General features: G+C 41.4%; 2 long non-coding RNA genes across 3 annotated transcripts in view; one reads left to right on the top strand and one right to left on the bottom strand.

Moving 5' to 3' along the window:
- Nucleotides 1-13,035, bottom strand: part of LOC141982520 (uncharacterized) — a 94,620-nt gene that overhangs the window by 49,326 nt on the left and 32,259 nt on the right. The gene's annotated exons all lie outside the window — the stretch shown is intronic.
- LOC141982519 (uncharacterized) overlaps nucleotides 1-13,035 on the top strand; it is a 68,570-nt gene that overhangs the window by 43,078 nt on the left and 12,457 nt on the right. The window contains exon 3 of one of the 2 annotated variants that reach the window (XR_012638106.1): nucleotides 3,162-3,227. The exons of the other annotated variant lie outside the window; for it this stretch is intronic. This is a non-coding gene — a long non-coding RNA (uncharacterized LOC141982519). The remainder of the gene's footprint in view (nucleotides 1-3,161; nucleotides 3,228-13,035) is intronic. 2 annotated transcript variants of the gene reach the window in all.

Below are 13,035 nucleotides of genomic sequence, written 5' to 3'. Positions count from 1 at the left end.
TATTTTGTCATCGTATAGGAGAAAACTCAATTCAAAGTTTATAAACAAAATTTATATTGTTCAGTTTTAACACCCCCCCCACCTATACCATTGTAACTTCTAAAAAAAAATCACTATGTAGTGTTAAAATATATAGCACTGTCCTTCTCTTCTCCTTTTATGAAAATAATATTTCATGAGTTATCAGGAATATTTATAATGGCAGCATAATACTTTTCTTTATTGATTTTTAAAAGAACATTTTTATGTCACCCTGTGAAATTGCATGGACATTTTATCTAGTCACCAAGGTGAATTACCGCCCTTTCTAAGAGAACAGCTGCAGATTCAGATATGAAAAGGAATCTGCTAGAAACTCCAGCCTGGTTCATCTGAGCCCTTTAAGTATATTAATACAATTGTGATGCCGAGTTATTAGTGTAATTGTGTTCGCGCTCTTATTATGGTGCTTGGGAGCCTGTCAATGTTTCAGCGATAAACTGTTCTTTTCAGGGGTTTATCAGGTGACTATTTAAAAAAAAAAAATGTTTCAGGCTGAAAATTAGATAGTCTTCAAACCAAGAAAAAAAAGGAAGTCTGAAAGATTAGCTTAGTTGTAAATCATTGAGGCAAAAATATTACTGGCTTCAGAGACCGTTTTGCATTCTTCTGATTTAAAATTATCTTTGGTTTCTACTGTAAATATTATGCATCTGACTTTCCATAAATTGAACTAGCTGCTTAGAGCATATTAAAAAACAAGAAAATCCCTGCAAACTGTTTACAACCCCAGCCATTCTTCAGTAAAATTTTCGTAAGGATTTGAAGTAGGCAGGATATCTTTTGGGATATCGTAATGAAGCTGTCAGATCCAAAGCACTCTTTTCTCTCAGTTCTTTGGTGCTTGTGTTGCTAGAGATGAGCTAACATGCTGGAAGCTGCCATTTCAAATATCTATCTTTGTACATAAATTGATCCTTAGATTGAAAACTGTATCATCATTAGAGGTGGGTGAAATACTTTGTCTCAAATATTTTTGCTGAAAATGCAGATTCAGGTTGACTGAAACGTAGTGAATTTGTGTTGATATCTGTGAATTGTTAATTTGAAACTAGCAAAAAAACCTTCAGAAATGGTGAAGTGGTTAGCTTACATAGTATGAAAACAAAATGTATTGATTGTTTTTGGGAATGGTGTTGTGGGAGGAGCTAGACGATTCAGATTTCATTCACAAAACCAAACAGGTACTTAGTATAGGGCTTCTGAAATCAATGGAGTTATTCCAGGGCTGAATTTGATTTGGTCTTATAACTTCCTTAAACATTGACATTAACCAAAGAGCTAATCATGTTCTTGCAGAGGGAGAGTTTTGACACTAGATGACAAGGCTCCAGCAAGTAACTAACACACTATTTCATCACAGCTAGTAATTGCCTTCGGTGTGAAAATGACTATTTGCAATCACTTGAATACACATTGCCAATATACAAAGTAAAAAACAGCATATGGAAATTAGTTGCTTACAATTGGCAAGATCAGTCAGCTGTGACTTTTATATTGATTCACTTGAAGCTTTTTATGGTTAATAAACTAAAAATGACAGCTACAAAGATTATGATTATATAACTAATGCTTTATAATTTCAAACATAATTACAAATATATTAAGATCTCCCAAACACAACTGAGCCAAATATTGAAGTCTGTACTCAAGCAAAAATGCATTGATTTTAGATAATTGCACCTGTACAGCTGAAATCAGCTGTATGTCTCAAGTATTTTTTTATACTTGCCTTATTTGACACTGATTTCTCTAAGTACTGATTATAAAACATTATTGACTGGCTTATATAAGGCCAAATCAAGCCCACAAAGGGCCTCAAAACCCTAAATAAAGTGCAACCTCTATAGTTTTGCTGTGAAGGGTATGATCAGGAAACAAGAATTCTATTAAGAGGATTTACATCTCCTGTGTGCCTGAGAGCAGAGCTTACTGTGAGCTCTCTGCCCCATACCATAAAATGGGGGTAGATCTGAAGGTTTATATTCAGTGAAACCAGATTATTTTTCCCCATAATTTACAAAGTAATGATTTTTTAAAAGAAATCTTATTCACATTGGCCTTTGGAAACGCACATGCACACACTCAGAACAAAGCTGATGTGCCAACAGCAGAAACTGATCACATTGTTATGTCAGAAATTAAGTCCCAAAGGCCAGGTTGATCATATCTTTCCTTTTGTCAGCTTCCAGCAATTAGCACTCAGCAGTCAGGGTGGATCTACTCTTGGGACCTGATCCAACTCCCATTGAAAGGCTTGTTTGCTTATTTATTTGTAGGTCCTGATCGTGCAGTTGACAGTCATTGAGACTGTGTCTCGGTACAGGATACAATCAGATGCAACTGACTGCAGGATCAAAGCCAAAATTATATTTATTATGCCATTTTCTTGCCTATGCCTTACATAATCTGGGAATGGATGCCAAATTGATTTTTTTCCTGGGTGGTGGGTTACTACCTGGCTTTTGAGTCTGTCATGTGTCTGATCCCTTGTTTCTGAGCTGTTGGTTTTTATTTTAATGTATTTTACTGACTTTCATAGTCAAGTTTTCAGGTACTTTTTTAATAGGTGCTATATAAATGTACTAAACAAATAAAACGATGCAACAATTATAATACCATAGAATATGTCTACATGTGTGCTAAAATATAAGGATTACTTTTAAATCCTATGGTGTCTGATGCTCAGCATTTAGCCTTTCTTTTTTATTTTGATTTCATCTTACTTTGGATACACAAACATCAGCGTATGAAGATTTCATTTCAACCACATTAATTTTCTTAGGCAAGAAAGTATAGCCACCCTCTTCTGACACATTTCTGACTGTGAGTTCTGCAAAGGATTTGCAGAGGCAGGTAGCTAATAATGTCATCACTGAATACTTAAGAACAGGATGCACTTCTAAAGTCACTGCATGAGGAAATGTGCTTGGCAGGCTGCTGAAACAGAAAAATGTCATCCCAGTAACTTGCAGCTAGTGCTATTCAATACCACACTTGGTCAGTCATAATTCTGTACTTTCATATCTTGACTTTAGTAGATTACCAAGAAAAGATTATTATGCTTTTAACAATGAACCTTTACAGTGTTCTACAGTAATACAATATGTCTATTCACACAGAAAAAAATCTATTACATTGATGATGCAGATGTCTCTTCAGCCAAAAATAGAAAAGAAATGAAGATGGTAAGTGAGCCTTACCTCTGGTATTCAACTTGTTGGGTTCAGTTGTTGTACCTAGTGACATCTAGGAAAACACTGTTTTCCAGCAAGTGTTTCAGGCCCCAATGTATCAGTTAAACAGGAGCTTAACTTTAAGTCCCTGTGTGACTGTTTGCATGCTTAAAGTTAAGCACTGTTTGTGTACTCTGCTGGATCAGGGCTTCAGAATATTTCAGTATAGATTTCCTTGGCTTTGTACAGGATAAAATAGTCTATCGGAAATTCAACCTTTCATCTTTTTTCTTTGTGTATGTCTGTATATAAATTTCTATTGGTCAAAAACCTTCAAATTCTGAAATTTTTGATTGGAAAAAGAATTAGCATTTACATACTGAAAAGTTATCCTGTTTTTTTGCCCAGTTATAATAATTCCCTTGAAACACACAATTAAAAAGAAGAAGAAAAAACAATACAATATTAATCCTGTCTAGTGTTCTTAGTGTCAATATTGGGACCATAATTCTTCACTGGTGGAAGCTGTAATATAGATAGGGTGCTGAGTCAAAGTGGGAATGGATGAGACTGTGAGAAAAATACCTGTCTGTGTTCTGTCTACATTACCACTTCCACAAATGCTTCCCCTTGTGGAGCTACACCAATGGTAAATGAAATTAACCTCCCCATACTCGAATGAAGGCCTTAGACCATGTGTTAAAATGAGTTAATGCCTACTTAGAGACTCCTTAGTATATATGGACATAGATTATTTTGGATGGCCACAATGGCTCCAAAGTAATTCATGGTTTGGATTGTATAAATACTCTCATCCATTTATCCTGTTGAGTCAGGGCCTTCTTAGAGTCCTGGAGTTTTCAAATCACTGAAACGTTAGGTTACAATAGCTCTAAAAGACCTTTTAAGACCTACTGAGTCAAAGAAAGTGCTGCTGTATTGCAAACACATTAAGAAAATGTTTTTTAAAGAAAATTTAGCAGTAACTATTTTTCTGATTAACTGCCCCTCACCAAACACCCTGTCAGATAAGTATGATCAGCTAGGGGACTTGTTAGGCTCTCTAAGCTTGACACTCCCTGACCAAAGGTCAAGTCACAAGTACTTGGCAGAGTACATAGCTGCATTTACTTTGTCCAGTGTTTGATTATTTTAGTTATTGGCTTTTACCTTGAAAAATGGCAAATTTGGTTTGTGTTTTTGTCTTTATGAATCAGTGCCTCACTAATATCGTCACAGGCATGATATAAACTAATATACTGAATCAGTATGAATTAACTTTTTTTCATAATACCCAGGGGAATTCCACATGAGATAATTGACTGTATAATATTGGAAACCATCTTCCAAGGTTAAAATGTATTTAAGAACAAATTAAATTGGTAATGGGGTTGGGGAGTAGGGCGAGACACAGAAACCAACTAGCCACACACACAGAGAATTTTAAAGCACCATTGGCCAGGGTGATTTTGCACACTAATGATTTCAAAGCAGTTGCACACATTTTTGTTGAATGTTTTTAAACAACATCTCTCTGTAAACTGGAGGCTGAGTATAACAGCTCTTACTGTAAAGTGAATTTCTATTGTGAAGCTATAATCTCCCTTTAAAAGGGGAAAAAAAAAGTTAACCAGACTGGATTTCTGTGATAGTTTTCTGAAGCCATGAAAATGGTGCAGGTAAAATAAATACTGTCTCCATTCCTGCTTTGGGTCCACTTCTTAAACATAGACTTTTTTCCCCATTCACCAAGGAGTATAGTATTTAGAGATAAAAGAAGGTGAACATTTGAGCTGAACCCATACTTTAAGGTCTATTGTAAGCAAACCCTTGATTTTTTGAGTCCTTCACAGAATTTCTGAGTCTTCATTCTCTACTTATCTCTCTTTCCTAGTCCCATAATAGATTCTCTAGCTCTAGTTTGCAGTCTCTGCAATGCTCACATGGCTGCCATCTTTATACCTCCTATGCTAGTCAAGGGCTTCCTGACCCAGAATGCTTTCCATGCCATTGGCTAGACCCTGAATTCTGGCTAATTGCCAAAAAAGGGTTATCAGTAACTTTAATTATATCATGATTTTCTCATATGCAAAATCTAGTAGTTAAAATACGTAGAGACACTTTCTTATTCTGACTGCAGTATTACAGGTTTACTTGATTTGAAGCTGAGCTCTGATTTGGCCTTTTAGTCACAGAGCAGGGAAAAATAAGGTTGCTGGGAGCAAATGGATCAATTAAATAGTGCTCCTTTTTAATGAAGGCTACATGTGCAGGCCAATGATAAAAATAACTGACTCTGTCACTCATGATATAAGCCATCTTCTTAGGCCCATGATGATAACCTACCAGAATCCAGCTACTAGCCTTGGCGTTTTCATTGATCTTTGCACGTAGTATTTCAGAAGTCTGTAAAACATGCAGATCAGTTCATTATAAAAGACTGAGTTCTATGAACAAAGGCCTCTGTACATGGAAAATAGGGATTTAATTGTGACTCTACTTGGGTGAAAACCCACGACAGAGAGAGAGAAAAACATTCTTCAATATGCCTGGATACTTTTAGGAGGTAGCTTTATGACTCAGCCAAGGAAAGAGGCAGAAAAATGTCTTTGGTCAACTACCTGTTAATGTTGTGAATCTTTAGACATCTGTTTTATAATAGGCACTGAAGCCACTTATTTACAGAAGTTTTGTACACAACTACACATAGTAAAAGCGGGATACTGGGGTCTGGTCTCCTCTATTCCAGCTCTGACTCTGCCACTGATTGCTGAATTTGGGAAAGTAATGTACTCTGTGCCTCAGTTTACCCCATGTGAAATACAATATAACACATATGCAGTGGTGCTGTAGCCATGTTGGTCCCAGGATATTAGAGAGACAAGGTGGGTGAGGTAACATCTTTTATTGGACCAACTTCTGTTGGTGAGAGAGATAAGCTTTATACAGAAAGCTCACCCACCTTGTCTCTCTAATTTAACAACACTCCCACTACTGATATCCCAGGTATGTTGTTGCTTAATTAAAGTTTGTAAGGCACTTGGAGATCTTTGGATGAAAAGCACTGTATAAATATTTATTTTTATTATTGGCACACAATGTGTGGTTTGTCTTACCACTGGAGAGGCTATACACTAGAACCACAAATACTGTATGTCAAGGAGAAACTGGAATGTGTCTACTTTCCAAGCCAAATCTGTAATGTTGCATTGAATTTTGCACACTGTATACAGACACACATCTGCAAACTCCTACCTTTCAGCAGGCTGGTAAAGAGGCTACCATGGAGAACGAGGGGCAGCTCAGAGAAATCCAAATGGGTTCTAGTGGTACAGCACACTCTAAAACCCCACTACAATAGTCTGGCTCTATGTTCAAATTAAAAGCCAAATTCAGCCATGGTGTAACTCAGTTGAAGTCTGCTGAGGTTACAAATTTGCCCTGTTACAAATACAGGAAGGATAACTCCAGGATCTGCATAAAGAGAAGAGTCCCTGGACACCGATTTGCCCTTCCTGTAGAAAAGGGGTGTTAATGGACCATGTGAATGACCAGTTCCAAGCATCCATGTGGAGCGCCATAGCATAAGCACTCACATCAGAATCTGCAAATCTTGCCTAACACCTACCACTACAGCTAAACAAAGAATATTTCTATGCCTGCAAACCAACATAGTCATCAGCAAAACTGATTGTCCCTAAAAGTTGATGCAGTTGTCAATGACATTCAAAATGGTCCTCATCAGGGCCAGCACTGACAATAATATCAGCAAATGTTGAATTGTCTCAGGTGCTGGACAACACCGTATAGCACTGACTACAACTGCCAGGTGTTAGGCCTCCAAGAGAGAGACAGAGGAACCAACAACTGCCCCTGGATACTTGGGATGAACTTAGCCACGCAAGATCACACAAGCAATATGGCAGTTCCATTTTCATCAAACCTTATCTTGTCATCAACACAACATCTATGACTAATAATGACATCGAAATCCTGACTGTAGACATCAGTGGCATTTTCATCACAGCTGTCTGCAAACTACCTTGCAAACAATTCATATTTGCTAGACCACATAACCTCTAATGTGACAAAACATGGTGACTTTAATAGATATAGTGTCAAATGGAACTATGCTATAACTGAAAAAAAATGGTGAACTAGTTGAACGTTGGGTGGAGTTCATACCACTTGAGCTCAATTCATAAGTCTAAGAAGCTCCCCAGTTTCTTTCAACAGCAGCTGATGGAAGTGGGGCTACAACCTTGATCTGCCATTTGTGTAACAAACTTAGTTTGGCTCCAATTCCACATTTGCTCAATGCCATCCAGAGCAATGCAGTCCTAACACTCGATACCATTCCGGTGCCGCTTTAGTTTTAAGAAACCAGAACGGAAGGACTTTACCAACAACCTCAATGACGTTGTAAGAAAGATCAAATCCATACCAGAAAATTATGACCAATGTGTCAATGCAGTGTGTGCTGTCTTGAAGAAATATATTCAATGAGGCTGCACAATAAATTATTTGCCAGGACTAACACCCAAATTATTGGATTGGTATGGAAAATACAAGCTGAAGTTCAAAGCAGACTCATTCACCGAGGATGCTGTCAGTCAGCAAAGAACTGGTCTCTGCATTAAGGAAAGAAACAGAGAAGTCATGGCAGAATCTCACTGAAAGTCTGGACATGACCCAGAGCACTACGAAAGCATGGATAACCATCTGAAAACTTAGCAACAACCCAAAGAAGGTAGAGAAACACTACAATATTACTGCAGACTAGGTCACACACCAACTCCTAGAAAATGGCATGGCACTGAACAAACAACCCAAGATTATGGCTTAAAGTGTCAAAATACCAGGAAATTTATAATTTGGGGAGGACAGTATACAATGACCAAATTAGCCTCTAGAATTAATGCCTTCAAGAATGGCAAAGCTACTGGCCTAGGCAACATCCATGCTGAATAAATCAAACACTTTGGACCAGCAATAAAGAAGTTGTTAATCAAGGTGTTTAACAAATGCTCAGCCACATAAAAAGTACCCGAGATCTGGCAATGACCAGATGTTTTGGCACTTCTGAAATCGGGGAAGCACTCAGCAGAGCCAAAGAACTTCGGGTCTATAATGCTATTGTTGCACCTCTACAACTGTATAAACTTCTCATCCTAATCAGCCTACCACTGCTCATTGAAAATCATCTAATCCCAGAGCAAGCACTTAATCCCAGGCAAATCCATGCACAGGTCAAGTGATGAACATCACTCAATGCACTGAAGATGGGTTTGGAAAGTGTATGGTAATAGATGCCATGTTTGTTAATCTATCAGCAGCATATGACAAAGTAAATCACTGAATGCTCCTCACTAAAATATACAACATGATGAAAGATTGCCATCTCATATAACAGATTCAATCTCTACTAGTTTCAGAGTAGCAGCCCTGTCAGTCTGTATTCGCAAAAAGAAAAGGAGTACTTGTGGCACCTTAGAGACTAACCAATTTATTTGAGCATAAGCTTTCGTGAGCTACAGCTCAGAACCGATTGTGATGCTGGCAGGCCAGATGCCAGCTCTTGGCCAGGCTGCAGGCATTAGCTAAGAACTAATAAATTTATACCTGGAAACCAGACCAGACCAGCTCAAAATAAGTCTTTTAAGAAGGTCTTATAAGAACGTACTTTAATGTTTAGACTCTGTTAAACACTGGTAGATTAATGCATACAGCAATTTAACTTGAAATGTCTGTATTTCATGCTATAGAAAATATGTACATTTTTGCTTAATAACTTTTTGAAAAATGTTTGCTTTGAACCTGTGAATTCAAGCACGGGAATCACCCGCCCCCAACCCAATCAGAAAGACTGCCAAGATCAGATGGGCCATCAACACAAAGGATCAGCTAATGGCCCTTTTGCACGTGGGAAATGCTACATGCAGTAAAGCTCATCCTGTGGGCTTGGAAGCTGAATGAAGGAAATAAAGCCACAGGAAACTTTTTTCCATCTTTTTTTTATCTTTGAACTCTCAAGGGCCAGAGACTCTAAAATAAAACCAGAGATCACCAGGGGCGGCCTCCTGGGGCTACCCTGAAAGACACTTTGAATTGACCGATCACTACAGTTCTGTCACTCTTAGGATTTAGATAACTCAATTGTGTGTATATGCTTTTCTGCTTTAACCTGAAAATAACTCTTATTCCTTTTTTCCTAGTTAATAAATATTTAGATCAGTGGTTCTCAAACGGGGGTCTGCAAGGGTACTCCGGGGGGGGCGAATCATGTCCGGGGCTGCTGGCCCCCCTCATCAACTCCTCGTCCGCCCTCCCTCCCTCCCAGTGTCTTCTGCACACCATGGAACAGCTGTTCAGCAGCATGCAGGAGGTGCTGGGTGGGAGGGGGAGGAGCGGGGACCGGGCAGTCTTGGGGGAGGGGGCAGAAAGAGGCAGAGAAGAAGAGGGGCAGGGCTGGAGTGGGAAAAGGTGGGGTGAGGATTTGGGGGAAGGAGTGGAATGGGGGCGGGGCCTGGGGCTGAGCGGGGGTTGAGCTGGAGAAAATTAGAAGCTGGCTTGGAGGTCCACAAAATATTTTAAATCAAAATGGGGGTCCTCAGGTTGCTAAAATTTGAGAACCACTGCTTTAGATAGTTTATTATAGGACTGGCTACAGGAATTCTTTGATGTAAGATCTAGGGCAGAGTTTCTCAAATGGGGCCACCAGGGACTTTTCTTGTGGTCACAGCCTTCAGGGCTGTGATGGGAGATGGGGAGGAACAAAGCAGCAGCAGCCCCTCCCCCTCCCTGGTGCTCCTGGATGCACTATCTTGGTGTTTGTTGCAGGGCTGCCAGCAGGAGTTGGACTCTGCCCCCTTCTAGAGACACCCAGGGCACAAAGTTGGAGGAGCAGGCAGCCCGTGAGTTCCCCATCTTCCCAGAGGTGGTGGGGCTCAGGCTTTAGGCTCCAGCCCCAGGCTTCAACTGCCTGGTGATGGGCCCCAGGTGCTAGCCACATGGCTTAGGGCTCTGTCCTCCAGCCACAGGGCTTCAGGCTCCAGCCCCTCCCCCCCCCCAGTGCCTCCAACGACCCTCCATCCATACCTAATTTGTTCCCAAACTTGCCAGGGATGAGTAATTCTTCTGTGAAAAATGATACTTGTACGTTTGCTAATATCACTTTTCACAACAGACTTACTAACTAGTAAATAATAAATTACAATGATTTGGGCATGTGCATGTGCATATTTATTTGTTTTTCCTAAGTCTAATTAAATATTTTAGGAAAACGTGTGAGAGTGGCCACCAGCAATAGTTGGTGGTAACAATCTGAGGCCACCAAATAATTTGTCCTGATCTAGGGTGGTTGGTTGGTTGGTTGGTGTGTGTATAAGTGACCATTTATCACTAAGTCCAGTTTGTCTGGGTGGCAGGATAGACTGGAGAGTCTAGGGAGACTGTGACTCCATAGTAAGACTGTTACACTGATCCAGAAGTTCATATTTGTTACTGACGTGGTGAAATCTAATTATAGAACATACCACCAGTTCGGGGTGTCTGCCCTGAGGTTGGCATTCATGGTTCTGAGCCACTCCAGACAGCGTGACACCTATGTTTTTGACATCAAACTATGCAGCAAGCGGACCTGAAAGCAGCAACTGAAACAGCATGCCACAAGGGAGTATATTTTCTCCAGTTCTCTTCACCGTCTATCCAAGTGATCAATGGATCCATCTTGGCACAAAAAGTTTTACCTATGCCGACAACCTATGCATGGCTACCCAACCCAACAATCTTGTCCAGATGAAAGCTATGCTAACATCAGCGCTGTCTAGGCTTTCAGTCTATTACACCAAGAATTGGTTGTGTGCCAACCCAACCAAAATCCAAGTGAGTCTCTTCCATCTTCAGAATCATGAAGCCAATAGGGGATGGGACTATTACTTGCCCACTTCAGGAATCCTGTCTAGCTTGGAGTGATACTAGACTGTATTCTCACCTTCAAGACACACATGGAGAAGACAAAAGGCAAAGTTAGCAACTGCAACAACTTAGGAAGCTTGCAAATTCAAATGAAGAATCAGCACAGCAACATAGAACTTGCACTTTGCCATCTGATGGCTGAATATGCATGTCCAGCATGGGAAAGAACAGCTCCAGCAAAGAAGCTGGGCCCAGTGCTGAATGACAGCTGCTACTGTGTCACAGGATCAGGGCTGGATTAACTCTCCTGTGGGCCCAGGGCTATTAGATTTTGTGGGGGCTCTGGGGGGGTTTGGAGTGGGGGAGTGGCCTCAGGGCTGTGGGAGGTGGTGCAGGCTCCGGCTGGGAGGCGCTTATCTCTGGCAGCTCCTGGTTGGTGGCGCAGCAAGGCTAAGGCAGCTCCCTGCCTGCTCTGGCTCTGCGCTGCTCTGCTCCCTGAGGTGGCCAGCATGTCTGGCCCCTAGACAGAGGGGCCAGGCTGCTCTGTGTGGTGCACGCAGCCCAGGACCACAGGCGCCACCCCAGCAGCTCCTGTTGGCCCAACGGGAGCTGCAGAGCCAGTGCTGAGGGCGTGGGTAGTGCACAGAGATTCCCTGAATGCCCCTTGCCGAAGGGCCACAAGGGCACATCCATGAGCCAGTGCTCGCAGCTCCAGGCCTGGGGGGTGGCGCAGAGGCTCAGGGATCGGTGTCCGGCCCTCAGCACAGAGACTTGTTGTGGTCCAGATGAAAAGAAGCAGATGGCCGCAGATGGCCTGTGGGGCCCTCCTTAGCCCGAGGCCCTGGGCTGCAGCCCCCAAAGCCCCTGCATTAATCTGGCCCTGCACCGGATGTTTAAAACCAGCATACATGAATAGCCTTTATGTGTTTACCAGAGTTATTTCACTGGATAATAGGAGAGCAGTCACAAACAAAATGGAATGATTATGACAGGTTAAAGATACCAGACATCCACTACATGGCCACACCACAACAGTTAGTCACCTAAATCATGGAAAAGCTTCCAAGAAGCAACAGAACTATTTTTAAAAAATCACCATCATCCTATATGACTGGAAATGTGGTGCATGTGGCTCAGAATACTCCATGAGGACATCAAAATGCACATCGATATTGCCAAATGCCTTCTTGTTCATCCGGAGCAGATTGGTCAGCCTGGAGATGTTTAAATAGCCTCCAAACAAGAGCTGGCAGGTCAAAAGTCAATATGCAGAAGTCAGCTTATTCCAATGACTCAGGGTATGTCTACACTACAAAATTAGGTTGATCTTATAGAAGTCGATTTTTAGAAATCGATTTTATACAGTCGATTTGTGTATGTCCACACTAAGTGCATTAAGTTGGCGGAGTGCGTCCAAAGTACCGTGGCTAGCGTCGACTTTTGGAGCATTGCACTGTGCGTAGCTATCCCACAGTTCCCGCAGTCTCCGCTGCCCATTGGAAATCTGGGTTGAGCGCCCAGTGCCTGATGGGGCAAAAACATTGTCGCGGGTGGTTTTGGGTACATGTCATCAGTCGCCCCTCCCTCCGTGAAAGCAACAGCAGACAATCGTTTTGCGCCTTTTTTCCATGCAGATGCCATACTGCTGTCAGCAGACGGTGCAGTAGGACTGCTAACCGTCATTGTAATCCACTGCAACTCTGCTCTGCTGCTCTTGTTTCAATAGCGCATTTCTCCATGTTGTCTGTCATGTGCTCCTGGGTACATGTGTTCTTCCTCGGGAAATGTGCGCGGTGCTAACCATCGTCCTCCACTGCTTCTGCTGCAACTCTGCTCTCCTGCAGACACTATACTACGACAAGCATGGAGCCCGCTCAGCTCACCGCTGCTGTTGTGATCATTG

Source organism: Natator depressus, chromosome 2, assembly GCF_965152275.1.
Source record: "Natator depressus isolate rNatDep1 chromosome 2, rNatDep2.hap1, whole genome shotgun sequence".
In the NCBI taxonomy this organism is placed as follows: Eukaryota; Metazoa; Chordata; order Testudines; family Cheloniidae; genus Natator; species Natator depressus.
Note: the sequence above shows the minus strand (reverse complement) of the source record. Positions and strands in the feature narration are given on the sequence as shown.